Consider the following 27,174-nt stretch of genomic DNA (forward strand, 5'->3'; position numbering starts at 1 on the left):
GAAGAGAAAGGTAGAAGGAGCCCCAGTTCCTGGTGATACTGTGGCACCATCATGACACCCCAGGACTTTTAACCTCTGGAATTTTCTTTTTTTACGTGGAGAAATAAACTTGTTTTTTGTTTAAGTCTCTTTATAGCTTATGTCATTTATCCAGTTCTTACCTGTTACATCTGTTATAAAGGATCACTTAAGCACCAGTTTTTTTTCCCATTTTGGAAAGAAATCTCTGGAATGCATTGCACACTCTCTTGCCTTTTTAAACCAAGTATGTAATGAACATCGGGTTGCTAGATAAAATATAAGACACCCAGTAAATTTGAATTTCAGATAAGCAACAAATTTTTAGTAAAAGTGTGTACAAAATATTGCTTGGGACACACTGATGTTAAAAAATAATTTGTTGTTTATCTGAAATTCAAATTTAACTGGGACTCCTGTGTTTTTATTTACTAACTCTGCCGGCCCTAGCCAAACACTCTTTCCCTGCTGTTAGCTGTAATGAGGTGCACAGTGGGGCTGTGGGGCCTGTTGGGGTGGGGCAGGCTCTCAGCCCTTATATGAACTGGATTCGGACTGCCATGCTTTTCTCACCCTGCAACTCAGAATGTTTCTGTCTCTACTTTGGTTGTCAGTCTAGCAATTGCCCTGTCTGTTGCTCTGTACGCATGCTGGTCTGTCTGTCCTGGCCCGGCCGCCCTTTTGGTGATGTGCCCTCAGAATCTGTGGGCAAGCACGGTGTCAGAGCTGTGCCCGGGAGCTGAAAGTCTGGATTCCACTCCAGGTCCCCCCACTTTCACCTCTATGACCTTGGGCAACTCGTTGGACCTGTCTGAGCTTGGATCCCGCCTATAATAATATGGGGGCAGTTGGAGCTGTCCCCTGGGTGATATGAGCTGGAGTGTGGGAAGCGCCAGGGCAATGCCTGGCCCTCACTAGGCACTCAGCCCACAGGGCAGTTGCCATGCGGAGGGCTCAGCAATTGGATCAGCAAAGTGGAGAAACAAGGATCTAAGGAGGAAGCTTCCATGAGTAAAACAGGAGCGACATGGGCGCTGAGGTCCCTGGGAGGAGGGGCTGAAGTCAGAGGAGAGTGAGAGCTCAGCCGATGGTGGGCGGGGAGGTTTTGGTGTCCCCCAAATTCATACGCTGAAGCCCCAACCCCAGCGTCTCAGCATGTGAGCGTCTTTGGAGGTGGGGCCCTTTGAAGATGTGACTGAGTTGAAATGAGGTCATCAGGGTGGGCCCCGATCCAATGATGACTGGTGTCCTTAGAAGAAGAGGAGACAGGACACACAGAGACCATGTGAGGACACTGCGAGAAGACACGACCGGAGAGGCCTCAGGAGAAACCAGCCCGGCTGACACCCGGCCTCAGGCTCCCAGCGTCCAGCACCGAGAGAGCAAACTTCTGTCGCTCGCGCCAGCCCGTCCGCGGTGCTCGGTCACGGCCGCCGGGCAGATGAATGCAGGTGTCAGAGCAGGAGGCTGCGGGAGGCGGCGGGAGGCGGTCGCTCGCCCCTTCACCGCAGACGCGAGGTGCTCTTCCGGCACAGGGGGCCGGGTGATGGACGCCGTCCTCCCGAGGAGACAGAAGCTACGTGACCGGATGGGTGAAGCAGGGGACGGAGGCAGTGCAGAGGCCAGGCTCCGGGACTGATGGGGACAGGGGAGGGGCAAGGGGACAGGGAGCTGTCAAGAGGCTGCCAGAGGAGGGACCAGGCTGACACCTGCAGGTGAGCAGGCGCTGGGGGAGCCTCCAGGGGGAGGGAACTGGGGGGGCATTTCAGAGACCCCCAGGAGGCCAGGGAACTGAGGGGCTGAGCAGGGAGAGGATAGGGTGGCCAGGGGAGGCTTGGGGGACGGACGGCGAGGGCAGGACCCCACAGCCTTCGCATGTCATTCCCAGCCCAGGGCCAGCTCCGAGGGTGCACAGCTGCAGAAGGACAATCTGCTCGGCCACCCTTGCGTCCAGGCCTGGCCAGCGTGGCGTCCACGACCGTGGTCCGCGGGGCTGCAGTGTGGGCTTGTGGGGAGCCAGTTGTCACTTACAGGGGAAATGAGAAGTCCCTAAGAGCCGAGGTTCACCTGGAATGGAGGGAGGATTTCATCGGGCCCAGGTGGGAAAGAAAGGGAATGTGTTCATTCATTGATGCATTCTTTTACAAACACCTCTGGAGCCCTACTGTGTGCTGAGCACTGCTCTGGAGCTGGGGACACAGCAGTGAACGAAAGGGCCAACTTCTCTGCTTTGGGGAAGTTGTGCTTCACTGCAGGGAGCCAAATAATGACAAATCAACAAAGAATTGTATGCTCTCAGGGGCTGACATACCTGGGCAGGGGCTGACATACCTGCTCAGGTGCTGGGCAGGTGCTCACACGCCTGGGCAGGTGCTCACACGCCTGGGCAGGTGCTCACACGCCTGGGCAGAAGAGAAATACAGCGGGTAAGGGGTAGAGCGAGGAGGTGGTGCTCATGTGCTGTTTTGAAGAAGGGAAGGACTCTGATGAGGCGACCTTTGGGCACAGACTAGGAGAGGTGGGTTCCATAGCCACTGCGGTCACTGGAAATAGTTTTCACCTGGCAGCCAGGGCCTGACACTGCCTCCGTCACCCCTTGGCAGGCAATGTCTCCATTCTTTTGTAAACACAGGCACCCTTGAGTCTCAACTTAAGCCCGAGAACCTCCAGCATCTTACAGAGACACATTAACAATCGAGGGCGGGCAAGCCCACCTTGAGTCCAGTGTGGACAGGACTTGGGTCGCTCCACTGTTCTGCGTGTAGTAGGTGCTCGCGAAACACTTTTTAAATGAGCAAGGGAGGAAGCCCGCAGAGCGCCCATGTAAGCTGGCAGAGCTGATGATTGAGCGTTTATGGCTCTGTTTAAATACACCCAGAGGCAGACGGGAGGGTAGGAGAGCGCCATCCCGCAGCCGACGGTGAAACAGCAGGAGAAGCAGCAGTGCGGCTGTTTTGGGTGGCAGGGTCCCTACTAATTATAAAGCGCATTTGGCTTTGTCATCCCTGTGCCCTCGCATGGCATTGCTCAGAGCAGGATGCGCTGGGCACGGAGCAGTCATCAACACAAACCACGTAGGAGATTTAAGACGGGAAGAGCCTTTCTCTTCTGGTGGAGACGAAATCCAGCCTCTTGGACCCCTCCCCGGCGGTGGCGGTTTTGCCCACACGAAGGTCATCACAGAAGGCTCGGCTCCTGAAAGAGGAGCTGCTGTGACGCACTCCATGTCCTCCAGTCGCAGCCCAGAGCTCCTGCCACCTAAAAGTCAGGGGCCTTTTTATGATTGAAGAGCCAGGAGATCTCCCAAGTCAGACGGCCGCCTAGAGCTTCTCTGTGGCAGCACAGCGCCTGGCCCTCCCCTCAGGGCTTCTTTCGTCCTGAAAAGGAAAGACCCTGACATCGGCTCTAGAGTAACACTGTAGAACAACAGCCAGACAGAACACTTCCCCGAGGCCTAACCTAGTCTCCTACAGCTGCTGTAAACATAGAAGAGACGGTGCGGTTATTACGCATGGACCGCACACGAGGCCGCCGATGAAAAAAGCCCTCGGCCCGCGTGTGCAGCCTGCTCGCCGCCCTCGCGGGGGACCCGAAAGGGAGCCAGGCCGCACGCGTTGCTTTTCAAGGTCTACGTCAGCAGCGCCTCTCGCAGGCCAAAGCTACGAGGAATCGGGGCTGAAAAGAAATCTCACACGTGCTAGAACTTGCTCTCGAAGAAAGGGAATCACCAGGTTTGCTGAATCTGCGCGGGAAGAGGGGGTAAGACTCAAGGACCCATGACGTGGGCAGTTCCCAAAAGACCACGGTGGTTCCTAGGTTTCTCCATTCTCACCGATTTCAACATGAATGCCTGTTTCATGCTAAGTATTGACCCAGCAGGTGTCTTGTGAATCACTGGTGACAAAGGTAGACGTGCAGTGACATCTCCCCTCCATGCTTTGGATGACCTTGTGCGCTTATCTGCGCAACCAGCTTTACCGAGTCCCTCCCGTGTGCTTAAAGGGCAACACTTGAAGTTAGATCAACAGAGCACACCCGGGAAGTGCCCAATAAATATCTGTAAAAGAAACACACAGAGATGTGGGCTGGAGAGCAAACCAATGGTGTCACGTTGAGAGAGGGATCCCCGCCCCGGCTCGATGAAGCAGTAGGGTTGAGAGCACAAATTGCCGAGCCAGAGGCTTAGATCAAGCCACTTAGTAGCTGTGCCACCTAAACCCCTGTGCGCCTTAGTTTCCTTGACCGTAAAACAGCGGTGATAACGCAGTCCCCGCCTCAGAGGTGGTTGTAAGAATTCAATAAGCCAACACAACTAAAGCACTTTGGAAAATGCTGAGCGTGTTTTTTGTGTGTGTTTTTTTTAATCCTTACCTGAGGATATGTTTATTGATTTTTCTATAGAGAGACAAAGGGAGAAAGAGAGAGAGAAACATCAATGTGAGATAGAAACATTGATCAACTGCCTCTTGTACACGCCCCGACTGGGGATCGAACCTGTGACCTCTCGCTCGACGGGATGACACTCCAACCAACTGAGCCGCTCCGGCCAGGGCAAGTGTCTGTTGTTTTAAGCCACCAAGTTTGTGGCAATTTGTTACAGCAGCCACAGGAAACTAATGCAGATGAACAATCTGAGTCTCCAAACTGGAGGGGACTGAAGAGCCTGCTTTGGCTCTTGAGCCCGTGTGTGGTCTTGCCTTTGCCAGCAAGAAAAAGATTTGGTATTTTTCCTGCTTTCAAAGAGTTGAAATTCCTTGGTCTAAGTCTGCGTATCGTCTATGGAGGGGATACTGAGTCTCAGAGCAGAAAGGTCATCCTCAAGGTCACTCGAGAAAGCCGCAGAGGCAGACGGCTCATCTCACAGGGGGGGTGATGACAGGTACAGAGAGATCACAGGATGAAGAATCTAAGGACCTAAATTCTAATCTAAGTTGTGCATCTTACTGGCCAGGTGGCCTTGGGTGAGGCCCTGCCATTCCTTGGGCCTTGGTTTTTCTGTCTGTGAAATGGAGAAATCGGGCTGCATGCTCTCTGAGGTCCCTTTCGCTGTGACACTCCACGGGTCCATGGCCACCGCCTGCCACCATGAGGAGGGTGCTACAGCCTCCTGAGGTTGGTCCTGGGCTCCATCCGCCAGCAGAGCCGGTGCTGTACAGCCTTACCTGGCTGCCAAAGCCCAAGAGGGAGGAAGGTGGGCGAGGCGGCTGGCACGCTGCGGTGGCCACAGTGGCCTGGCCGTGGTGCACTGCAGCAGCGAGGCCGTGTCAGTCCCTCCTAGTCCTGTTTAGAAACAAGTCACATATCAGGTCTTACTTCCGTAATGAAATGTACATGCAATTGATGCAATTGGTCCTTCTGGACAATTTGTTTAGGAGCCTGAGTTGTCTCCCCCTACACCCCACTTTCTCCGAGTTCGTATTAAATTCTGAATCTGGGGATTCCTTCCCTTCCCCTCACCCCCTTCTGCCTCCTGGTTTATCTCTTCCGCATCGTGTCTCGTGCATTATATTAGGACGCACTATCTTAACCACGTCTGCATTTAAAGTGCTTCTCTCCCCTGGAATTTTCCTGGTGAAATCCCAGCCTAAAAACGATACTAACTTGCACAGGGGCGGGCGCGAAAACTTTAAGAATCACGGACACGTCAGGACAAAATTTACACTTCGTGGCCATCTTGTACGTTTCTCGTGCATGCAGATTTTTTAATTTTTTTTTCCAGTGGCCTATTCTTGAAGGAAAGCAAAAAGGCAGATTTCCCGAACTGTCGAAAATCTGCCAGCAGGCAGAGAGGAATTTTCCTCTTCTCTTCGCCCTGGGTCTACCTCTTGTCATTTTTTTTAGTAAAGTGATGGTCAGACCGTCCTCACCCGTTGCCTCTGTTCCTTCCTGGGCGTCAGGCTGCAATTCTCAAACTTCTGAACAAGTCCCACCTGCTCTGAAATGTGGTCTCGGCAAGGAAGGAATTAAGAATTCTGCAGCCTCCGTCTGTCTCTCTCTCTCTCTCTTTTTTTTTTTTTTTTTTTGCCAGAAAAGCATCTTAGGTGAACCAATGTGGGAGGTGGAGCATAGCCTTGGACCTGGTTGTGAGGAAGTGTGGGGAGGGAGGAGGCTCTTTGGAGATGTGTCTCAGTAGGAGCGGGCATCTTGCAGTGTCAGGGGTTTAAATGAAACCGGGGGAGGGGGAGAGACCATCCCCACCGACTGCAGCCTTGACTCCGGCATCATTTCGGGTGCAGGGACCCAGCTGACACTTCTGATTTCGGGTGCTGCCTCCCCACCAGCAGTCTGCAACTTGCCGGCATCCGGGCAGGATGGCAACCAGGCAGCCGCGGAGCAGAGGAGAGAGGTAACTTTCAGGGAGGGGTGTGCGGGTTCCTGAGGCTGGCTCCGCTCATTTCCCCCCGCTCCTTAGGTAGGCAGAAGGGTGCCTTCTCCTTGGGGTTTTCAACAGCTTTCTCCACTAAGACGCGGTAGCCCTCTCCCTGCACTTTGCAGAAACTCTGGGCTCCGTGAACTTCCTCGGGGTCCTTCCCCGCCTGGCTCTGCAGCCGCGCGGTGCGGGGAGAGCTGAGTCAGTTCACCGGAGTCGATTTCTCTAAATTAAATTTTAAAACGCCGCTCGCATTGTTATTTTCCAAATGGGGCTCTTTCTCGTTTCCATTTGCACCTTGCGTTTGAATTAAGCTACGAAGAACCTAAGTTTTGTGGCAGAAATCTTGAGTGCGGGGTGGTCAGGGTTGAAAAAAATAATAATTCTCCATTGCAGCCGTGCTGCGGTCCCGGCAGCCCGGTTAACTGCAGAGGCGGCCACGGTGCAGGCGGCCTCTCCTCTGCACCCTTGCTGGAGTCCGGGCCTCTCATCCCACCCACCTGGCTTCTCCGAGCTCCCCGTCCTCCATCTCCTCGCCCACCCTCCCTCTGCTGAGGACCCCGGTAAGTGAGCGGGTGCCCGTGACACTCGGGGTTTGAAGGAGAATTTGGACACTGCAGCTTTAAGAATGCCGTATTGCGAAATCTTTCTCCTTCAAGTGACTGCAGAACCGCAGCAGCAGCAGCAGCAGCAGGAGGGGGGGAGGGGAGGGGGAGGGGGAAGAGGGGGAGGGGGAGGGGGAGGAGGGATACCCGGTCTGGTCAGCCTGTTGGATACCTGGGACTGGGGATCACTCACCCCCGCCCCCTGCAAAATCCAAAGCACAATCAGGACCTTACTTCGGGTTGGTTTCCCTCCCACGGGCTTGGGGCGGGGGGGGGGAGGGGGGGACCCCACAGACTCACCGATGAGTTTAAGCTGAGTCCGTGCCTCGGCGCCGGTGCATGTGTTCCGTCCGGTTGACTGGTTCTCTAAGCCGTGTGCAGACAGGCTGTAGAATTCGGTCCGATGTCTGCTGTGATCTTTGCAGCCTGGCTTGAACCCTAGGGACACAGGCGCAGCCTTCGGTGCCTTATTAATTGGGGGTGGAGCTTTCATTCTTTTGGGTTTACTGAGCTTTGGAGGGAAACTCGAAACAATGATTTGCGACCGCAGGGGCGCAGGCTGCAGCACTGAAGAAGGGGTGGACTCCCTTCCGTGTCGGGGGCTGAGTGATGCTGCACGGGGGGCCGGGCAGTTGTGGGGGGCCCCGCGAGGGGCTCGCTAAGTGGGGATCGCGCAGAAGCCAGCAGAAAGCGCTCCTTGGGCAGGGGGTCTTTCTGGGGACATGCACAGCCCTAGGTGCCTAAGCCATGGTCTTCACGGTCTCTGGAGCCAGACTCTTCCCCACCCAGCCAAAGGACAGCCCCAAAGCCAACTGCTGCCTCGGTAGGTGCTGGCTGGAGGAACTCCCGGGCTGGCACTGCTCGCGGGCCATTCCCAGACATACAGTTCTCGGATCAGGGTCTGCATTGGGGGGAATGTCATGCAGGGCTAAAGGTGGCATCTGCCCAGGTGGTCCCAGGAACTGCAAGGGCCGAGCTCCTCAAAATTCCTCCTACAGCACAAAGATGTCTTTTTTTTTTTTTTTTTTTTTTTTTTACCGAAAACAACAACTTTGGGTCTCACAATAAATCAATTCTACCTCTCAGGTGCAGCAAACCTCTGATATCAATTAGCCAGGCAAGCCCCTGAAACAGCACCTGGCCTGAGGCTGGCCATGGGCCACGACCTCCGAGGGTGCTGCCTTGTGCTGTAGACAGGAGCCGGACTGGACGGCTCATCTTTGGAAAACCCCACCTGTGCCCCACAGGCGCTGCTGGAATTGAAGCTGCTCTGGGCATGAGAGGCACTCCCGTCAAATGCTCTGTAGACATCTGGGGAAAGTGGGCTCCTGGACAAATACGTCTCAGGGTCTTTGACTGCACAGTTGACTAGACTGGGAAGTGCTCTGCGGCGAAAGCAACCCTCTTCCCCCAAATCAGGAGTGTGTTTCTACTTCTCTACCTTCAGAGCCCCCTTTCTGTCCCTCGCTGCCCTTGGTCTGGCTCCGCCCATTTATATGCATCCTCTTGTATGTATATTTAAAGCCATCTCTGGCCTCTGCTAACCATCTGTGGTGCATGTTTGCAGAGCCCCGTGAGTGACGTGCAGTCACTTTACGTTTCTGGACTAACACCCTTAAACTTGAAAGATTTCGAGTCCTGTGAGTCGTTGGGGTCCCGCATGCTAGGGTCTTCAGAAGTCAGCATCCTGTGGGGCTGGAGATGGAGCCTCATTTGTGCTTCAGGCAGAACTTGCCTGTGCGCCACCCCTCCACCCCCCAGCCCCCGCCAGGAAGCCACTAGGATTTGCTGTTTGGCCAAATGATGAGTTTTTCCTCATTAATGGGATGGTGGTATGGTTGCCTCACCGCCCTGGGGAGTGAGAGTAGGGAACTGCCCAGCCTGGATGACACAGGAGCATCCTTTATACCTGGAATTAATTCCTTTATACCTGGAATCAGCCGAGAGGTGGGCCTCTTGTCAATGAGTGCAAAGCAATGGAGCTGTTGGCCCCCAGCATCCCGCCCATGTCCGCTAGTCTCTGGTCCCCTGTGGCGAGGTCATGAGACAGAAGCTTCACAAATGTGCTCTGATGGGGAGCAGGTGACCCCAAGCCCAGTGCTGTCCTCACTGGGGCTTGTGACATAAACTGTACACACCGCCAATCCATACTGAAAGTGGGACTTCCACCAGCTTCTCGCTGTGAGGGGCCTCAGGTGGCAGCCCTGGGCCAAAGTGACCACATCAAGGCCGTCAGGGATGAAGTAGCCAAGGTGACACCAGATCCTCAGGGGTGGTCAGGTAGGGGCCCCTGCAGGCCCCTGGATGCCCTCATCTCTGGGGCAGAACAGGGAAGCCAGCTGCTGAGAGCTGGGGAGGCCAGAGCTGGCTGGGGCCAGTGAAGGGCCAGCATTTCCCAGGGTTTATCAGGCAAAAAATCCAGCGCAACTGGTGACAATCACCACATGGCTCCAGTCCCCTCATGTCAGGCCCACTAGGTGGGGGGCCCACAGGGTACCAGGAGGATGGGAGTGAGGAAAAGATTGTCCCCTGCCTGGCCCACAGGTCAGATCCCCATGGCCTGTGCCTGACCCCACAGTAACATCCAGAGGACGACAGGGGTCTGGGCTGGTCTGTAGAAGGAATTCCCTATCTGTCCATCCCCCAGAGTACTCAGAGCGGGGTGCATTATCGCCTAGGAATGTTGAGGGGGGAATGGGGCTGGAACTAGTCCCTGAGTTAGCTGGGGGGTGCCTGGAGGAGCATGTTGGACAGGGGGGTGTATGTCTTGGTCCGAGGCTTGGGGCGCTTGGCGACGCACCAGTGCTGACTCAGGGCTCCTCTGGCTCTCTCCTCTCCCACCCCACCAACTGCCCCAGCCTTGGCCAGCGAGCCCTGGCTGCCGGTTCCCCAGGTCTCCTTGCGCAGGGGCAGAGGGAACCCAAGCTGCTGCAGGCCCTCCCCCACCCCGGCGCCCGGGGCCAAGTCAGCAGTGCTGGCTGCGGGGCTGCAGCAGCGGGCGGTGCAGAGGCCCTGCACCACTGCTCCGGGCTGGCGCCTCTGCCGCTCTCCCGACGGCCACCTCCTGGCGGCTGCGCACAGCCAGCCTGAGACAGGACCTGGTCCTGATTGGTGCAGTGAGTGAGCCTCTGGTTTTATTTATACAACCTTTCTTCACGACTCTACTCCATCGGAGTTGAGGACTGGGACCAGAGGCAGCCTTGCCCGTGGGCAGGATGGTGAGCGGGGCTCTCGTACCAACCCGCTTGGTGCACCTACCGAGCGCGGGGCGAGATGCTTGGCCGCCTCCCTGGAGGAGTGGGATGTGCCGCACCCTGGGCGGCCGAGGCGCTGAGACAAGCCGGGGAGCTGTGCCTCGGGTCTGGCTTCGGCTCTCCTGTGGACTGTGGACGCCAGTTTGGAAAGCGAAGCTGCCTTCCCTGTTGGCGGGTAAGGAAGGGACTCCCAGCATCCTCTTGGTGAGGGCAAAGGGACCCTCTCAGACCCCAGGACTTCTGGGACAGCCTGGAGATGGATTAAGGCACAAAGGGGGCACGCGGAAGGTTTCTCCCCTGTGTAACAGAGTTGGCTGCAGAAGGTTAAAGTTGGACATGGAGGGAAACCAGCTTCCCCTGCAGAGGGAAGCTGAGCCAGCAAGTGTGGGTGGGGTCCTGGAGCTGTGGACCCTCCCGGATGATGTGAGGGCCTTAGGTGACAGGAGCCAGGGGCCTGGGGACAGAGAGGGCAGTCCCAGGGCGTCCAGACAGCACCGACTGCCCAGAATAGCAGCCTTTGGTGCAGGCTCTCATTTATGCCAGCGTCATGAAAATGCTGCCCGGCTTGTCCCCAGGGGCCCGTTCCTGGCAAAAGCCTTGTCTCCTGGCAAGATGGGAAGTGATGTCACGCTGTGCACATGAGCCTGCTCTTCTGGGGCTGTGCACGGTTGTGAGACAGTTCAGAGCCTGAGGCCTCCCCCTGTCCTGGACCCCGGACTTCTGCAGGAAGAGCCTGGGCACTGGGGGCCGCTTCTCCCCAGCACTCATTTGAGCGTCTCCACCTTGGAGGCTGCCCTTGGAGCCTGCATTGCACTGGGAGGGAGAACCGGAGATGGGGCAGAGATGGCAGGGCTCGTGGGGACTGCGGACCCTGCTCTGAGCTGATGTCATCAGCTCTTTGGGGCCTGCCCAGGACTGTGGCTGCCCCGGCACTGACACCAGGAGCCCTCTTGCTAAGCCTGGGACAGTCACAGCACTGCAGCTGCCAGACTTCCTGCCAAGGACACGGGGACAGGCGGCTCTCCAGTGGACTGCCTGCACCCTCCAGGCAGAGCCAATTGGCCAGCTCTGGAAGACAAAGGCCTAAGGAAAAGGGGGGGGAGGTAGGAGAACACGCGGTGGGCCTGGTTTTCAGCTGGAAATGGGACACTGATGGTGCCCACCCTGGGAAGGCAGCAGCACCCAGAATCCCGAAGACGGGGACTACCAGGGATGCAGGTGGGGGACAGTGGGAAAAGGTCCCAAGGGCTGCTGGGATCCTAGGGCGCCGGGGCCAGATCCTGCCCATGGCTGCCCCCCACTGACTGGTTTGCTTTTCACACAACGCAGCAGAGTCGGCAGTTTCTCAGCTGCTCTCATTCTCTGCAGGTCTGATCAGGGAGCGGGACCTGCCTTTCCTCTTCTGTGCGTGAACTTGAGCCTCGCGAATGGAAGATGCTTAGGGATCACCTGGCGTAAGCCCCAAGCTCAGAGATGACAGCGAGGCCCAGAGACGAACCAAGTTGGCCAAGGACACGGGAGCTCAGGGCAGACCCAGGAGTCCCTGGGATGTGTTCCGACCTGGCACGTGTGACAAAGATGAAGTCATCGGCGCCGGGCCCATCGGGCATTCTGACTCAGGCAAAACAGAACAAGGTAAGGAAATTGAGGACTGGGAGGTGACACAGGCCCGGGGTCTGCAGAACCATAGGAAAACTTACTAGACGTCAGGCTGTGCTGCTCCGGGACCTGGGAGCCGCCTCTGAATAGGTCTGCAGCACCTCTGGTTTCCAACTCTCGCTGGGCAAAGGGCCAGGGGGAGAAAACACGGGGCTTTTTCACTTCTGGGGAACTGGGGCCACTGAGTCTGGGGGCTCCCCGTCGGGTCACTAGTGTTGTAATTCAGGTTTCCTCCAGCAGAGGGCTCCCAAGGCCGCGGGAAGGAAATCCAGCCCATCCCGGCAGGGCTGGTTTTCGGCATGGGGTGTTTTAGTTTTATATGACCCCATGTGTTCAGGAAGAAGAGTTTTCCAATATTTTGTTCTAATAAAAATCAGAAAGTTTACTTAGAAATTTCCCTGCCGTTCAGGATCTGTGTCATCTCCTAAGTCACCCACATTTCGTTGGGGCTCCTTCCAGAGCCCCTGCGGAACAGGCCTCGGAGGCTCCTGCCACGGCATCCACCGTGGTTCTCATTTCTTGGGGGAGGCTGGGTTCGTTGTTCATGCGGCTGTTATCTGAGGACGTTTAATAGTATTCCCGGGGAGGCCTGACCATCTTTGACCGGGCTGGCAAAGGACAGATGGGACAGCCCCCCAGCCACGCTGAACTGAGCACTCCGGCCCATTTGCAAGTGGGTTTTATGTGGGGCCTTGTGCCCGCCCCGGGCTTGGGAAACGTCACAGAGCAACAGTAGCAAATGCAGCTGCGAGTCCACGTGGACCAGCCCCGGGTGTTGGTCCCATTCTTTCCCCACCAGCCTCTCCCTTGACGATCCGGCTTTCTGTCCTTGTTTGGGGGTTTCTACTCGGTGTCTCAGCCCACTTCTGCGCCCAGTGAGTTCCCTCCTTCCTGCCCAAGGCTTTCGCTTGTCTGATGCTGTTTGGTGTTCTGAGCAGGGCCAATCTGAATGCCCTTGAAACGAACATGCTGTGTCCTCACGACCTTCAGCTACTTGGAGGTGAAGTACTGCGATTAGCTAGAAGCCAGCCCATTTTCCCGTATCATGAGATTGCCTTTCTTCTATCGGGTAAAATGTGGTTTCCAGGTGGCGTTACCCATCCCCAGGTGGTAACTTCCCAGTTCCCCAGCTTAGGGCTGTGTTGTACGTGCTCATGTGGATGGGACGGCCTGGGAGCCCGGGAGCTGCCAGGCCCCTTGGTCACAATATAGTGGACTTGACAGAGGTGGAGAAAGTTAGCCCAGAAACTTGACTAGGGCTGTCTCAAATGGGACCAGTAGGCTATACATTGTTTTTTCAGTCTGGTGATGGGAAATTACATTGCCCCAAGAATTCTTGGTAATTTGTTTCTACTCAAGAAGCACTAACCGAGTATCCACTGTTATGAGCATGGGGCTGTGAGTAGGTACAAACAGTCTAAGATACGGTCCCTGCCTTTACAACTCAACAGCGTTTCGCTGTATCACAATAGGGTGGCGGGGCGCCCGGGGATAGGGGTCACCCCTCAGTGACGGTGTTGACAGTTCCAGTTCTGCCTTCTCCTGCTTCTCCCTTGAACCAAGTCCTGGTCAAGAGTGGACACGTGGACATTTGCTAGATCACCTGAATTTAGAAGCGTGGCCTGTGGAGCCGTCCAGGCCCAGGCTTCGGGTTCCTGCTGCAGTGCCCGGAGCGAGGCCCTTCACTGGCTTTCCTGGGGTATCTCGCTTTGGGGTTGATCTGCTGGGGGTAAGCTGTTCGGCTTGAGCTTCATGTTCGAAAGGGCCTTTGGGTTTTGTACGTCTTTTCTGGTCAACAGCCTAGTTCTTTTTATTTGGGCTGTGTGTGTGTGTTCTGTTTTTATTCTAACCCAGTTTTGACATTTTTCATTGTGTAAACTCCCAGGTCCCCTAAGATGCAGCAGTGGCCTGGGTGTCTCATGTCCTCAGAAAAGCCCTGTCACACACAAGGCATTTGCCCCTTGTGGTCTGAAGGTCCCCTTGCTCTACAGCCCAAATGTTGTCAATAGTCTGTTCAAGGTCTCAGACATACGAGGCTTCCTTCTCTGTCATAAATGTGTGGTTTTTTTCTCTCACAAAAATGGACCAGGCATAGATGTTTTCGTAGAAAAGGTACAAATCTGGGTTTTCTTCTAAACAGGAGGCATTAGATCAAATTGTGAAAGGGGCCAAGCTTGTCTTCAATGCTCCCCCGTTGTGTTCACCTCGCTGACCTCCCAGGCCACCCCAGGCTCAAAGGGACCCCAGGCCACCTCTGCGTAACGCTTCTGCTCAGCCTGGCGGCCCGAGCACCATGTCTGTGTGGTGTCTGACCTGTCTCTCTCTCCTACCTTCGAAGCTGACAAATTCTGTCTGGGATAACAGTGCCCACAGGCCTCTGGAAGGCACCCACTCTCCCAGGCACTTCCTGGGGACCGCAGTGCCTTAACTCAAAGGCGAGGTTCCTCCTGGCAAAATCACCCTTGGGAGAGAAGGCTGCTGAGGGACACCTGGGCAGATGCCCCGAGGTGCTTTGCTTCTTTGTTGCTCTAGGTCTCCACGGGCCCAAAGTGACTGCTCTCCGAGGCACTGCGCCCCGGCACCTGGGAGGGACGCGGCCCCCGCCAAGACGTCCTGGATGCGGGGAGTGCATGGTCTTCTGAGGGCTGCGCTAAGCGTGCTTCCCATTTACAGAAAGACCTGGGTGACGCCGTGCCGAGGCCAACGACAACTTTCGAAAGGGGCTGTGACTGCAAGCGTGAACTTGGTAGCATCTGCCCAAAAGGTAATGGACAAGCGTGGGTGTGGCTGGGTAGAGAGCTAGGGTCCCACTAGGACAAGGGCCCGCATCATTAGTGAGAGCCACCCCGTGGTCCTCGGGCTGAGACGGTTGATGTAGCTGGGACCTGGGTGCCTTTCCTTCTGGCTTCCTCTGCTGACCTCGCCTGCCCTTTAGAGAGACTTAGCGTAGGTGGGCGCCCGTTCCACCAAGTCCTATGTCTCTTTAGCATCTGCTCTGTTCCAGGAGGGCCCCACCTGCCCTTGGCATCTCTACCATACCCCCCACGTGGCCCACGGGCTCACAGCCCGGGAGCGGAATTCTCTCAGCCCACCCTTCAGTGGATGACTCTCTTCTCTAGAACAATCCACGTTTCCTACTGGCGTGGGGTTGCTTTTTTTTTTTTTAACTTTCTGATGAATCAAAAGGATGATGCAGTTATCGGAAGTGATGTGCTTAGGTCAGTATTTCCTGAATTAGGAGAGAATTGTCATTTCCTACCCCGGGGCCCTTTGGCTGTCGGAATGCGCGTTGTAACCGAGGGCCTAAGGACCTCCTCGGTACTGTCCCCTCCGATGTCTCCCTGGGGCCCAGGACGGAAAAGGGCTTCATGGTTACAGCCTCGGCGGTGGTGACGAAGGGTGGTGACTGCTGGCCCCTGTGCCCTAGCCTGGTTCCCGGGGAGTGGGAGAGAGCTCCTGGGCGTGTTCCCAGGGCAGCAAGGGGGCCGGCGTGGCTGGAACAGGGCACGCAAGAGAGCGCAGCGTGAAACGGGGCCGAGCGCCAGGCGGCGGCTGGTTCGTTTGCGCTTTCTAGGCGACAGAGGGCCTGTGGCTTTGGCTTTGACTCTGAGGGGCGTGAGGAGCCACTGGCGGGGTTCGAGCAGAGGAGGGATGTGGTCAGACTTCGTTCTAAATAGATCGCTCCTGGGTGCTGTGTTGAGGTCGGACTTTGGGGAGCAAGGGCCAAGTGAGACCCGTCAGGAGGCCGCGGCGATGACCCGGGTGAGAGTGGCAGTGGCTTGGGCCAGAGTGAGTGGGAACAGTTAACATGATGAGAGAGCGGAGGAGACCGGACTCGGGCTGTATTTTGAAGGTGCAGCCGGCAGGCTGTGCTGAGGTCAAGGATGGCCGCAAGGATTTTTGCCAGCCCGCTGCAAGGATGGGGTCACCGTGGGTGGGGATGGGGGAGCCTTCAGGGGGGCCCTCTGGGGAGTCGGGGAGACCCCCGATGTGTTTGTTGAAAAATTCAACGTGTGGGTCCGCAAGACTTACCTTTCAGAGAGCTGTGACACTGAGCGTTGGGGTGGCCCTGTCGGAGAGGAGGGCCTCCTCTCCATCCCCACCCCCAGCCGCACCTGGGGGAACCAGCGGGCTGTGGCCTGACTGTCCCAGGCCTCCTCTGAAGGGACAATGAGGCGGCAGCCAGGACTGGAGCCTTGGGGTGAGCTGCTGCTCCCCGGGATCTTGGAGGGGCAGGACCCTTGTCCTCCGCAGTCCTCAGGCTGGGTGCGGGGCTGTTCCAGCTGGGGAGCCGAAGGTACCGGTTCTGTGTGTTTACAAAAGCCGCAGGCAGCAAACAGACCCTGGGCAAGTCCCACCTCTGGACTCGTCCCACCTCTGGACTCGAGGCTGGGGAGCTTTCACTTATTCCAATACAAATCGAGGGGTTTCCCCCCGGGCCAGCACCTGTGTCAAACAGTGGCCCTGTGTGCTGAGGCTGACTGCCCTGCCTTTAGGACGCAGCACAGGTCCAAATCCCGGCTCTGCTGCTTACAAGCCGCCTGACCTTAGACAAAGACACGGGACTGCAGCCTGAGACTCAGTTTATCACCTGCTAAATGGGCATGATACTAGGGATTTCATAGAGCTGCTGGCAGATCAAATGAGACCAAGACTGCAAAACACATAACAGTGCATAACACGTAAAATAAGGACTTGATAAATGGTAGCTAAATGGATGGAAGGATGTATATTAAATATCAAGCGATCAATCAATTGATCCTCAGACAGATCCCTTAAGAATAAGACAACCTCTCTCTGCCCTCAGTGAGGAGAAAGGCTGATTGGCTGCATAAGCCAGAGCCACGTTAGGAAAATGAACAGAACCCTGAGCTGTGTTTAGCCGACATGCCAGTCAGCACAGGGATGCACACACGCTGCGAAGTAATTCTCCCCTTAGCACAGCATTTTGACTTCTTACATTTATTTGTTATTTTTAATCCGGGGGTGATTTCTCCACCAACCCAGCAAGTCCTTTTCTGAAAAAGAAAGTCTCTGGGCTTTCTTTCTCAGAGATGGGGCCCTGAAAACTGTGCTTGCTCACACAAGGGCTTGGTAATTGCTAGGTGGGCTCCCTGGAGCACCCCCACATGCTACACACACACTGGCCAGCCCACTGTCACCCCACCTTCACCCCCAAGCAATTCTCTGATGTCAGGGCTACAATGAAGAAAGCCCCCCCACCCCCCATTCTGGCCGGTGTGGCTCAGTTGATTGAGTGCCATCTCTCCACCGAAGGGTCACTAGTTTGATTCCTGGTCCGGGTACATGCCCAGGTTGTGGGTTTAGTCCCTAGTTGAGGTGTGTGTGGGAGGCAACCAGTCAATGTTTCTCTCTCACATCAATGTTTCTCTCCCCCTCTTTAAAACCAATAAAAAATACATTTAAAAAATAAAAAGAAAGCCCTTCCCCAAAAGACCCCTTTCTTCCGCAGGTTCCAGTCCAGGGCCCTGTGTCCCTGTAGTTACGTATTCAGGGGTGTAAGGAACAGGCTGCCTTGGCCTCTTAGCCACTTGTGGCTGCCCCTGTGGCTGCCACAGCCGGGCCCCTTCAGGAAAAGGCCGCAGCCAGAGGATGCCTGGCCCTCCCGTTAACCTACAACTGGACCAGATCCTCTAAGCCGGGGCAGTTAGCATTTGTCAGGAGAGCCTGGGCCTTCTGATGACCTGCTGGGTTCAGGCCATGTACTTCTAGCCAGTAAGGAAGAATGGTGGCTCCATTTTTTTTCCTGCTGAAATATAGCTTATATACCATAAATTTCACCATTTTAAAGTGTACAACTTAGTGGGTTTTAGTATATTTCCAAAATTGTCCAACTATAACCATGTTCTAATTCCAGGACCTTGTCTTTCTTTCTTTAATTCACATTCTTGGGTAAGATTGACCCAGAGGCTGACTGGGGAGCAGGAGCCCTTGGGCCTTTGTGGTTTAATTTAAGACCTGAAGGCCTCTGGGATTGCACTGTTTCGAAGTTGTGTGTGAGGATGTAGCCAGGGCGCACCGGGGGCCTAAATGAAGCTTGCCAATGCTACCTCCGCAGCTCCCTTCCTCTGTAGCCCCCCTCTGCTTGAAAGTTAGGGGTGTGTGCATGTCTGGGTGCTGGATGTGTTCTAGAGGAAATGCAGATGGGCTTGGTGTCCTCGCACCTGGCGGGGCCGGAGAGAGATTCCAGTAGATAAAGAGGCCTGAAAGTCGTCACACAAAAATGCTTGAAGAAAAAAAAAAAGAGGCCTGGATATGTTTTGGCCTCTCTGGATAGAAAAGTAGACAAGAATCTGGTTACTTCAGTTCTCTAGTTGCCAGAGACTGCTGCCTCCGAAGCGCATTCATCCGTTACCTGCCCAGGTCAAGGCATTTTGGCGGCTCGGGATGGAAAGCAGGGATGGGCAGGGCTCTCCGACAGGAGCCCTCCCGGGAGTCCGCCTGTGCACATGGGGCAGAGAGTGAACTGATGCTTCCGTGGGCCTGGCACTCCAGAGCTTCCTTAGACGAGCTGCCAAATGCACGACAGTCCCTGCGGTGTGCAGACACTCTATCCAGTGCAGTCCTTACAGTTGCCCTGAGGGCTAGGATTTCATTCATTCATTCATTCATTCCACAATATTTATTGAATCCAAACCATGAGCCTGCGCTGTCTAAGCACACGGCTTGGAGAGGCTAAGCAATTTGCTAAATTGAGGCAGGATGGTAGGTGCTTAAAGAGTGAAGCTTGGGGTCTGAGAGGCATGGATTTGGGTCCTGGTTCAACCCCACTCTCCTCCTTCTGGTGGTGACCAAGTTTTCCCTCTCTGGTCCCCATTTCCTCACCTGTAAATGGGGCAGTGCTAGCACCTGTCTCTCAGAATTGCTTTGAGGGTTGGATGAGATTACCTGGGGGAGGGCTTAGGAAGATGCAGGGCACTCTGAGCATTTCATGCAAGTTCGCTGTTACCATCACTGCCCGAGGTCACACGGCGAGTCAGGATGAGAGCCCCCTGCCCTTCCTTCCATCGCCATGTCCCCCTCCAGAGCCATCGGAGTCTCTGAGGATCTGCAGAGGCCTTCTCCATCCCACCTGCCCCACTGAATGGTCCCGTCCCTGCGCTGCTGCTGTGGGGAAAGTTAGGCCAACCTGCAGCCACCCACCTGCACCTGGGTCTTCTCACCTGCTGGCCGGCTCTCTCCTCTCTGTTCTAGAATCCCTGGAAAAGTGTGGGAAACATGGGCTCTGCGCAGACTCATCCCTGTGAGCCTCCAGGTCTCCATCCCTCAAACAGGGCCGCTCACACTGGTGTCTACTTGCTCCCTCCAGGGTGCCCAAATGTGATCACATACCCAGCCAGAGCCACTTCCCTGTTGTTCCCCCACCACCACCATTTTCTCCCAGGGCAAGAGGGATGAGTCTCCCACTCTCCACTCAGGGAGCTGTTGCCTCATGAGGCCAAGCAGACCTTCGCCCTGCAGTTTCGCCCCTGTGGGGACAGTGCCTACCAGGTCCCTGGGGGCATCTCCCGGAGTCTGCCATTGTGCCACAGTGTGAATCTGCCAGGAGGGTTTGCCTCTGATGAGGTGATTTCTGTCCTGCAACACCCCCAGGGCAGAGGGAGGCCCCCGGGGTGGCGGGGCTCCCTGTCTCTTCATCTTGGGCGCAGTGGGGCAACTTGTCCCCCGCGGGCCCTGAGGTCCTGGCCATCCGACTGGGTGGGATCAACGATCGCTGGGAATGGGGTGGTGGTTGGGGAACCCCTTCCCCACAGGGAGGGGGGTCTTCAGGGCCGCCTCTGCACTCACTTCCCCACCAACTCCTAGGGGCTCGCCGGGTAGCATGGAAACGGAGAGCATTAGGAGGCGCGCACCTCGGGGGCTGTCCGGCGCCTTCCCCGGCTCTGTGCTCAGACCCCCTCAGTGTCTGCGTCTGGGGGGGAAGGTTTATAGCCAGCGCCTCCTCGGTGCCCCGGTCGGCCGCCTGCGCCCCGCGACTCGCCAAGCCCCGTCAACCCGGTGGCCCGCAGCGCCCGGCGGAACTTGGGGACCTGGTGAGCGGGGGCGGGGGGCGCCCGTTCCTAGCTCCAGGAGTCCTTTCCCGGCTCCAGGAGTCCGGGGCTGCGCGCGACCTTCCAGCTCTCGGGGCCCGCAAAGTCGTGGAGACCACAGGTCCCGACCCTGGACGCCTCCCTCGTCTAAGCCCGGGACACGGGTTTCTTCTTGCCTCTTCTAGGGGGGAGGCCCGCGCGCTGCCGAGGTTCCTCTTGCTTTCTTACAGGTCCCCCTCGGCCAGCCCGGCTTCGGTCCCGCCTAGGAGGGCGAGGAGCCCCCGGAAGGGTCTCGATGGCCGTGGAGCCTGGGACGTAGGCTCCGGGAGGCGCGCCCCAGGAGGACTCCGCGGCCGGCGGAGGCGAGGGGCCCCGCGCAAAGTCCGCGCTCTCGCCAGGGAGGTGCAGCCCCGGAGACCGGGGCAGCGGAGGGGCAGCCGGGGGGCAGCCGGGGGGCAGCCGGGGGGCAGCCGCGGGGCAGCAGCGGGGCAGCAGAGGGGCCCCGCCCCACGGCCGAGCGCGCGCCTTCCCCCTCCGGCGTGCCTCGGGCTGCGCGCACAGCCCATCCCCCGACGTGACCCCTAATCCCGCTCAGGCTGGCGCTGCCCCCACCCACCCCTCGTTTCCCGACCAGGTCCCTTTTCCTTTTCAGGCGGAGGCCATGCCCGCGCCCCGTGCGCCTGGGGAGCGCCCACTGCCGGGATCTGGGGCGGTGGAGACGCGTCTCCCGCCCCGGGTGGCGCACGCAGGAGGGAGGACCCAGAAGCGGACTCCGCCTGGGCTTGCCTGGGCTTGTTCAGCGCCGGGCTGCTTCCCTCCGTGACCGCGCAGAGCCGGGGGCATTTCGAGATTTTGCGGGAGCCTTGCCGCCCAGCTCGGGGAGGAGGGGCCCGGAGCCCGCGCGTCCCGCTCGCCGCGCCCAGGGGTGAGCGCAGGTAATCGCTCGTGTTTCTCAGTCTGCGAGAAAGTTCGTAAAAAAAGGAGGCGGGAACGAAACCTAGGACTTTCATTATAGTAATAATGGAAACCCTGTTGAGTTGAGCGGCCTCCGAGTCATAAAAGAGAAGAATTTCCAAGAAGCAACCAAATGCTCTTTGATTTCTGTGTCTGGAGAGAAGGGGTCCTTGTCTGGGTGTTGCACGGCTGGATATTTCTTTCTTGCTCAGGCTCCGTCGTGGGTGCAGGAGGACTCGCTGGTCTAGGAGTGGGGATGGGGGCTCTGGTTTTACTGCCGCTGTCACCCACGTGAGACCGGGGCAAATACCTCGACCCCCAGAGGTGGGGGTGGGGGTGGGGAGCTTTGAGCTTGGCTGGCTCCCCAACCAGTGAAAAGTGCTGAGGCCACTAAAATAGTGCTAGAAGAGGTCAAGTCCCCCAACTTGTGTTTAAAGAGAGGTACAGGAGAGGGGTTTCAGTCTCCCTGTCCCCAAGGTGAACATGAGCGCTGCCGCCCCGCGCGCCCCACGCCCCACCCCCACTCCGGGGCAGGAGCCCTGCGGGGGCCTGGAGCTGGGGCGAGGGCGCTTCTCCTGGCGCAGGCTCCTGGCTGAGATCAGCAGCAGTGTGGCCCAGGCCCCCTGCCCCAGGTTAGGTGGATGTGGCCAGGAAGCAGGGATGGGGCACAGGCTCCCGGCGCCTTCACTGTTTCTGTGCCTGGTGGGGCCCAGGGAGCAAGGGGGACAGTAAGCTGTGCAGAAAGCCGGGGTCCTCCTGATGCATCCAGGCTGGTCTCCTACAGCAAGGATTGGCTGGGCTTCCTGGAATATTGCCTGCGGGACTCCTTAGCAGATGCAGTCATGTCAGGAGCCCACTGGAAGTGACATGGGGCTGGTTCTGCTTCTGCCTTCAGGTCTGAGAGCTCTGAGACAAAGGGCTGTGCCTCTGAGCCTGAGTGTCTCGCAAGAGCCACGGTTCTGTGCAGCAGTGGCCAAGATCAGTGGGCTGAGCAGGCAGGGAGGCTCCTTGACGGCCTGTCCATGGGCGGAGGGCTGAAGAGGTGGGGCATTGGCTGGGACCCTGGGGCCCATTGGCATCTGCTGCCCATTTGTGTTAGTGGCCTGTCTCCTGAGCTTCCCAAACCTGAGGACTGGCAGGGACTGGCCTGCTCTGCCCTGCTAATCAGCTTTCTCTCCAGCCTCAAGGATCCCTGGACTGCATGTTTACTTCCCACCCCATGTCGTTGGCACACATCATAAATCAATAATGCTAACCCTAGACCAGCCCCCAGGTCCTTCTCATCGCAGCAGCCAGGCCGCACTTCCCGTGGCTTGCTGAACCTGGTGGCAGTCCCAGCCCTGAACCTGCCCTTGTAACTGGCCTCCGGGCTAGGAGGTGTAGGAAGATGAAACGGTAAAAAAGATGCCCCCCAGTTACAGGCTACTCAACCTCGGGTTAGAGGAGATCAGATGTTTCTAATAAGGCAGCGATTTTCAACTGGGTGAGCCACAAGAATTTTTAAAACATGCAACACCTGACTATTTAGGCAGGGGCACGGACCTCTTTTTCTTTAGATAGTCAAATTAAGAAATGACAACAGCCAGCACAGCAATAGCCGTTCGATATGAGTGAATCAAAATTATACCTTTTTTGGGTCAGATCTGCAAAAAGTGTATTTTTCGGTGTGCCGCAGAAGGTTAGTAATTAGTTTATGTGTGCCATGAGATGAAAAAGGTCGAAAATCACTGTAATAAGGAAATAGACAGGACTTATTCATTCATTTATTCGTTCATTCAACAGATATTTATTGAGTCCTTGCTACGTGCTGACACCGTTTCAGCACTGAGACTACAGCAGTAAGACAAATAGGCACATCTTTGCTTGTGTGGAACGGGTCTTCTGATGGAAGAAACAGGAGATAAATGAACAAAGTAATATCTGAAACAATGTTAGGTTGTGGTAAATGCTGTGAAGGGGTACAGGGGTGAAGTGTGCCAGGGAGGGGGTGTTGATTTTTATTGGGAGGGTTAAGTCGTTGAGGTGAGGGGAAGGCTTTCCGGGTAGCAGGGCCAGCAAGAGCAGATCCTGTGTTTGGTGCAACTGAGACATTTCGTAAGGAAGCCAGTGAGGCCGGGGCGAGGGGTAACAGGTAACAGGTGATGTCAGCCAGGGCCAGGTCATGGAGGGCTTTGTAGGCCTTGAGGACTTAGCAGGAAAACCCAAGTGTGATGTGCAGCAGCCCCTGGAGGGTTTTGAGCTGCAACTGTCATGATCTCATGTTTGAAAATGATCACTCTGGCTGTTGTGTAAAGAACGGACTGAGCTAAGAGTGACAGCAGGGACACCCTCTGGAGGCTGTTCCTTGGTCCAGCTGGAAACCACAGCGGCCTGGACGAGGGCTGTCGTGTGGAGGGGATAGAGGCAGGAGACTTCGGAGGGAGAGCCAAAACGGCCTGCTGCTGGGTGGATGTGGGGGAACGGGGCAAACAGAGGAGACAAAGATCGCTGCGCAGCCTGTGGCTTGCTCAGACGGCTGGACCGTTCCCCGAGACGGGGAGACCTGGAAGGAGCAGGCTGCAGGCTTCCTGGGAGACCTGCAGCTCTGATCTGGCTAGTAAGTTGCCTGTTGGACACCCAAGTGGACATGGTGTTGGGTGCTGGAACCTGGGCTGCAGGAGAGAGGTCTCTCGCTAAGATGGTACCTGATGCCATGGGCCTGGGTGAGACTGCTGAGGGGGTGGGTGTCGGGACAGAAGGTGGGAAGTAGTCATCTTGGAGAATGGGGAAAGAATGGACAAGGAAAGTGACAGGTCAGTGCCCGACATATGGCAGGAGCTTGATCAGCACTGGTTGGGTGGGTGGACAGATGCATGTGTGAAATGTTGCGGGACTGCCGTGCAGTGCTGAGGACCCGACAGCTGACGGGAATGTGGGAAAATGGTAAGTGCCCTGGGGTGTCAGGAACTCACAGGGCTGGGAGAGACCGAGGGATGTAGAAGGGATTTGACCTGCACCTGGGAAACCAGCCGGGATTCAGAGACAATTGGAGGGAAGGGAAAGGTACATTGAAGGGAATGGCATTAGCAAAATTAGGAATGCGTGAGCCTATTGACTATTTAGCTGTCTATTGCAGGTAAAGGTGTGAGGCTGGGTGGAGGGCTCTTATGAAGGGGGAGTTGGTGGGAAGGAATGGCCGAGACTAGCGGGCAGGGGGATTAGCAGGGTAGAGAGAGCCTGCCCCAGAGGCCCTGTCTTCACTTCCTGGCCTCCACCCTCTCGGATCCTGGGCGACTCCACCGGGTCTGACTGAGCAAACCTGGCCCACTCCTGCCGCCCACCTTGGGGAGCCAAGCAGCCCAGGTATGGCACCCGGCGGTCTGTTCTCTGGTCTCTGTGAGGTAGGGAGGGTGTGGGAATTATGATCCTCATATTTTGTTTTTAAATCATCACCTGAGGAGATGTTTTTATGGATTTTAGAGAGAGGGAGGGAGAGAGAAACATTAATGTGAGAGAGAAGCATTGACCGGTTGCCTCCTGTGCACACCCCGGCCGGGCATGGAACCTGCAGCCTAGGTGTGTGCCCTCACGGGGAATTGAACCCGCAGCCTTTTGGTGCACAGGACGGTGCTCCAGCCAGCCGAGCCACTCGGCCAGGGCGTGATCCTCATTTTTGATAGATGAAGAATGAAGTGCAGGGAGGCTGGGTGTCACCCCCTCAGGGGATGACAGGGGTGATGTGGGCACAGCCCCACCCCCAGCCCTCCAGCTGTTCTTGCTGAGTTTGCACCTGAGGCCTTTGCTGAAGGGCCTGCCTGTGTGTCTTGTGTTAGGACGGGGCAGGCAGAAACACCTGTTTGTATCACACCAGGGGGAGGAGAGTACTGACTCCAGAGCCATTAGAAGTCGCATCTTTTTCTTTTAGGCTGTGGGACAACAGGGCCGCTCTTGTGTCCGTGTGTGTGTGTGTGTGTGTGTGCGCGCGCGTGTGCAGTTGGGGAGGATTGGCAGGGGCCCTTTAAATCCCAGCTTCAGTGATTAAAGTCCTTAGCAGTGAAAACGGTTGGTGGCCAGCTGTGGGCTGTCCTCTCCCTTTCTGGCTTGGCTGTAGAAGGCTTGCAGAGGCTGCTAGATGCCAGGGTCTAGCAGGGAGCACGGATCTTTTTTCTCCATTGAAAGGTCCCCACCAGGACTCCCAGCGTTCAGTAAGCGCATGGCTTTGAGTCAAAGGTTTGCTTCCCAGGCCCATCTCTGTCTCCAGCTGCGTGAATCTGGAAAGATGATTGACCTTCCTGGATTTGGTCCCTCGTCTGTAAAGCTGGGCTTATGTGAGGACCCACTTCATAGAGTTTGGTGTAAAATAAATTAGACAATGGACATAAACTGTGGGGCAGGATGCTGTGGCTGCTACTGGGGATCATCAGTGATAAAGAGCCTGGCTTTCCTGGATTTTTCATAATTTCACTGAGTCAGGAGAACCTTCCTCTATAGTCTTCGCTGATACAATCTAATGAGGCCTTTGCAGTTTTTTATTTGGTTGGTTTTTGCATTGCAAATATCCCCTTCTTCCACTTCCTAAAAATCGATGTTTTCCTTTGTAAACTAGTATTGCAGATGCTTAAGTGGAGTAAAATGCCTGGAGTTGATGCAAAAAGACACTCTGCTCCCATGTCCCTGGCTGTGGGCAGGTGGTAGCTGACCCCAGTGGGTGGAGCCCACCATCTGCCAGTCTAGTCCTGGAGAATCCCCCTGACCTCATGGTGCCCAGTGTCCTCTTCTGCACTGTCACTGGATGCAGTCTTAGGGGCTGGCTCCCTTCTCGCAGCCTCCCCACCACACCTGCCTGATTCCCATCTGATCCCTCTCCTTGCTCTTGGCCGATCAGCCTCCTCTGGGCGCCACGCTTCCTGTGAGAGAGTGGAGTTTCAACACTCAGTGGGTGGGAAGTAGGTGGGAGAAAGGGAGGGTCCATCCAGAGGTGAAAGAGCTGGCCTGCAGCGGACGTGGGGGTGTCCCTGTGGGGGAGGGGTGTTAACTGACTTGGGTTGAATAGATCCCTAATCCTGACATGTGACAGCCTCAGAAGATGTTTAACCATCTCACAACAAAATGAATGAAGATAGACTTGGAAGTGGGAATGACTACTGTCGATATGAGCCCCTTTTCTTCTGAAACCCTCCATCAGTGACGGGATAAAGCAAGTTTAAAATCCCGGACCATGTGATCAACCACTGGTGGATGCCTCCTGCTCCAGGGTCACCACCAGGCACGAGCTGTATCTCAGAATTATGTACCCAAACCCCAAAGCAAATTCAATCACTGCCTCCGGCCCCAGGAGACAGGGAAACGGTTCTTGAAAACCTGCTGGGAAACAGCTGCTCAGGGGCCTGTGTTAAATTTACTCACCCTGGGTACCACCCAGCCGGCTTCCTGCCCTGGACGCCACCTCCCTGCTCAGGGCAGAACCCGGGAGGGATGTGGGTGGGAGGTAGAGAGAGCCTGCGAGGCCGAGAAGACAGCTGAGCTGGCCTTCCAGCAAGAAGGTGGGACAGGCCCAGGGTAGGATTTCGGACTGAGACTGCACTAGGGGGCCCGACAGCTCTCCAACCCCCCACTTTGGCACCCTCCGAGGACTGTCCTAGCCCCACAAAAGCCATTTAACTCCAAATACTTCAAGACTTCCATTCCTGAGCCAGCCATCAGCCAGCATCGCACGCCGAATTTTGTTGAAAAAAGCAAGCACTTTCCCTGCCTGTCCCATTCCCTCCCCTCCACCAAAGAATTGCACCTTCTCCCAGACGCTCCCAGAGCGCAGCTTCCAGCTTCGCGTGTCCACACAGGGCGCACGACGCGCGTTTGTGTGAACTGTGACCAGGCGAGCCAGTTACTGTGCCGGAGGCTAACTCACGCTTATCCTGAGATACGTGTCAAGCTAACTGTGGTCCAAGTTGTTTTTGAAGCAGCGGGGAGATAGAAAGAACATTGCTTGGGAGTGAGATGGCCCTCCGTTTACGCCCCCTTTCCTCGGTGGCACTGGGCAAGAATTTAACATCTCTCAACCCATTTTCTCATCTTGGAATAAATTATTTTTGTCCCGCCTCCCTCACAGCATTGCCGGGAGGATGGCATGAGCTGGGTCATTGGTCTTCCCGTACTGCTTGGTCTACCTCAAGTTCAAGGCTCTGAGCCACATCGGGCAAGACAGACCGTCGCTGCCCCCTCCGACGGTGCGGCCCCGTCAGGACAACAGGAGGTAAATAAATAATAATGCGGAAATAACCAAC

The 27,174-nt window shown here is 56.3% G+C and overlaps 1 long non-coding RNA gene across 1 annotated transcript; it reads right to left on the bottom strand.

The window, feature by feature from the left end:
* Positions 1-3,994: 3,994 nt before the first annotated feature.
* On the bottom strand, positions 3,995-7,447 carry LOC107538378 (uncharacterized). Its single transcript, XR_001603314.2, has 3 exons — positions 7,294-7,447; positions 5,181-5,298; positions 3,995-4,075 (listed from the first exon to the last, which is right to left on the bottom strand). It is a non-coding gene; the product is annotated as an uncharacterized LOC107538378 (long non-coding RNA).
* Positions 7,448-27,174: the final 19,727 nt, after the last annotated feature.

Source organism: Miniopterus natalensis, chromosome 9 (assembly GCF_054644295.1).
Source record: "Miniopterus natalensis isolate mMinNat1 chromosome 9, mMinNat1.hap1, whole genome shotgun sequence".
Lineage (NCBI taxonomy): Eukaryota > Metazoa > Chordata > Mammalia > Chiroptera > Miniopteridae > Miniopterus > Miniopterus natalensis.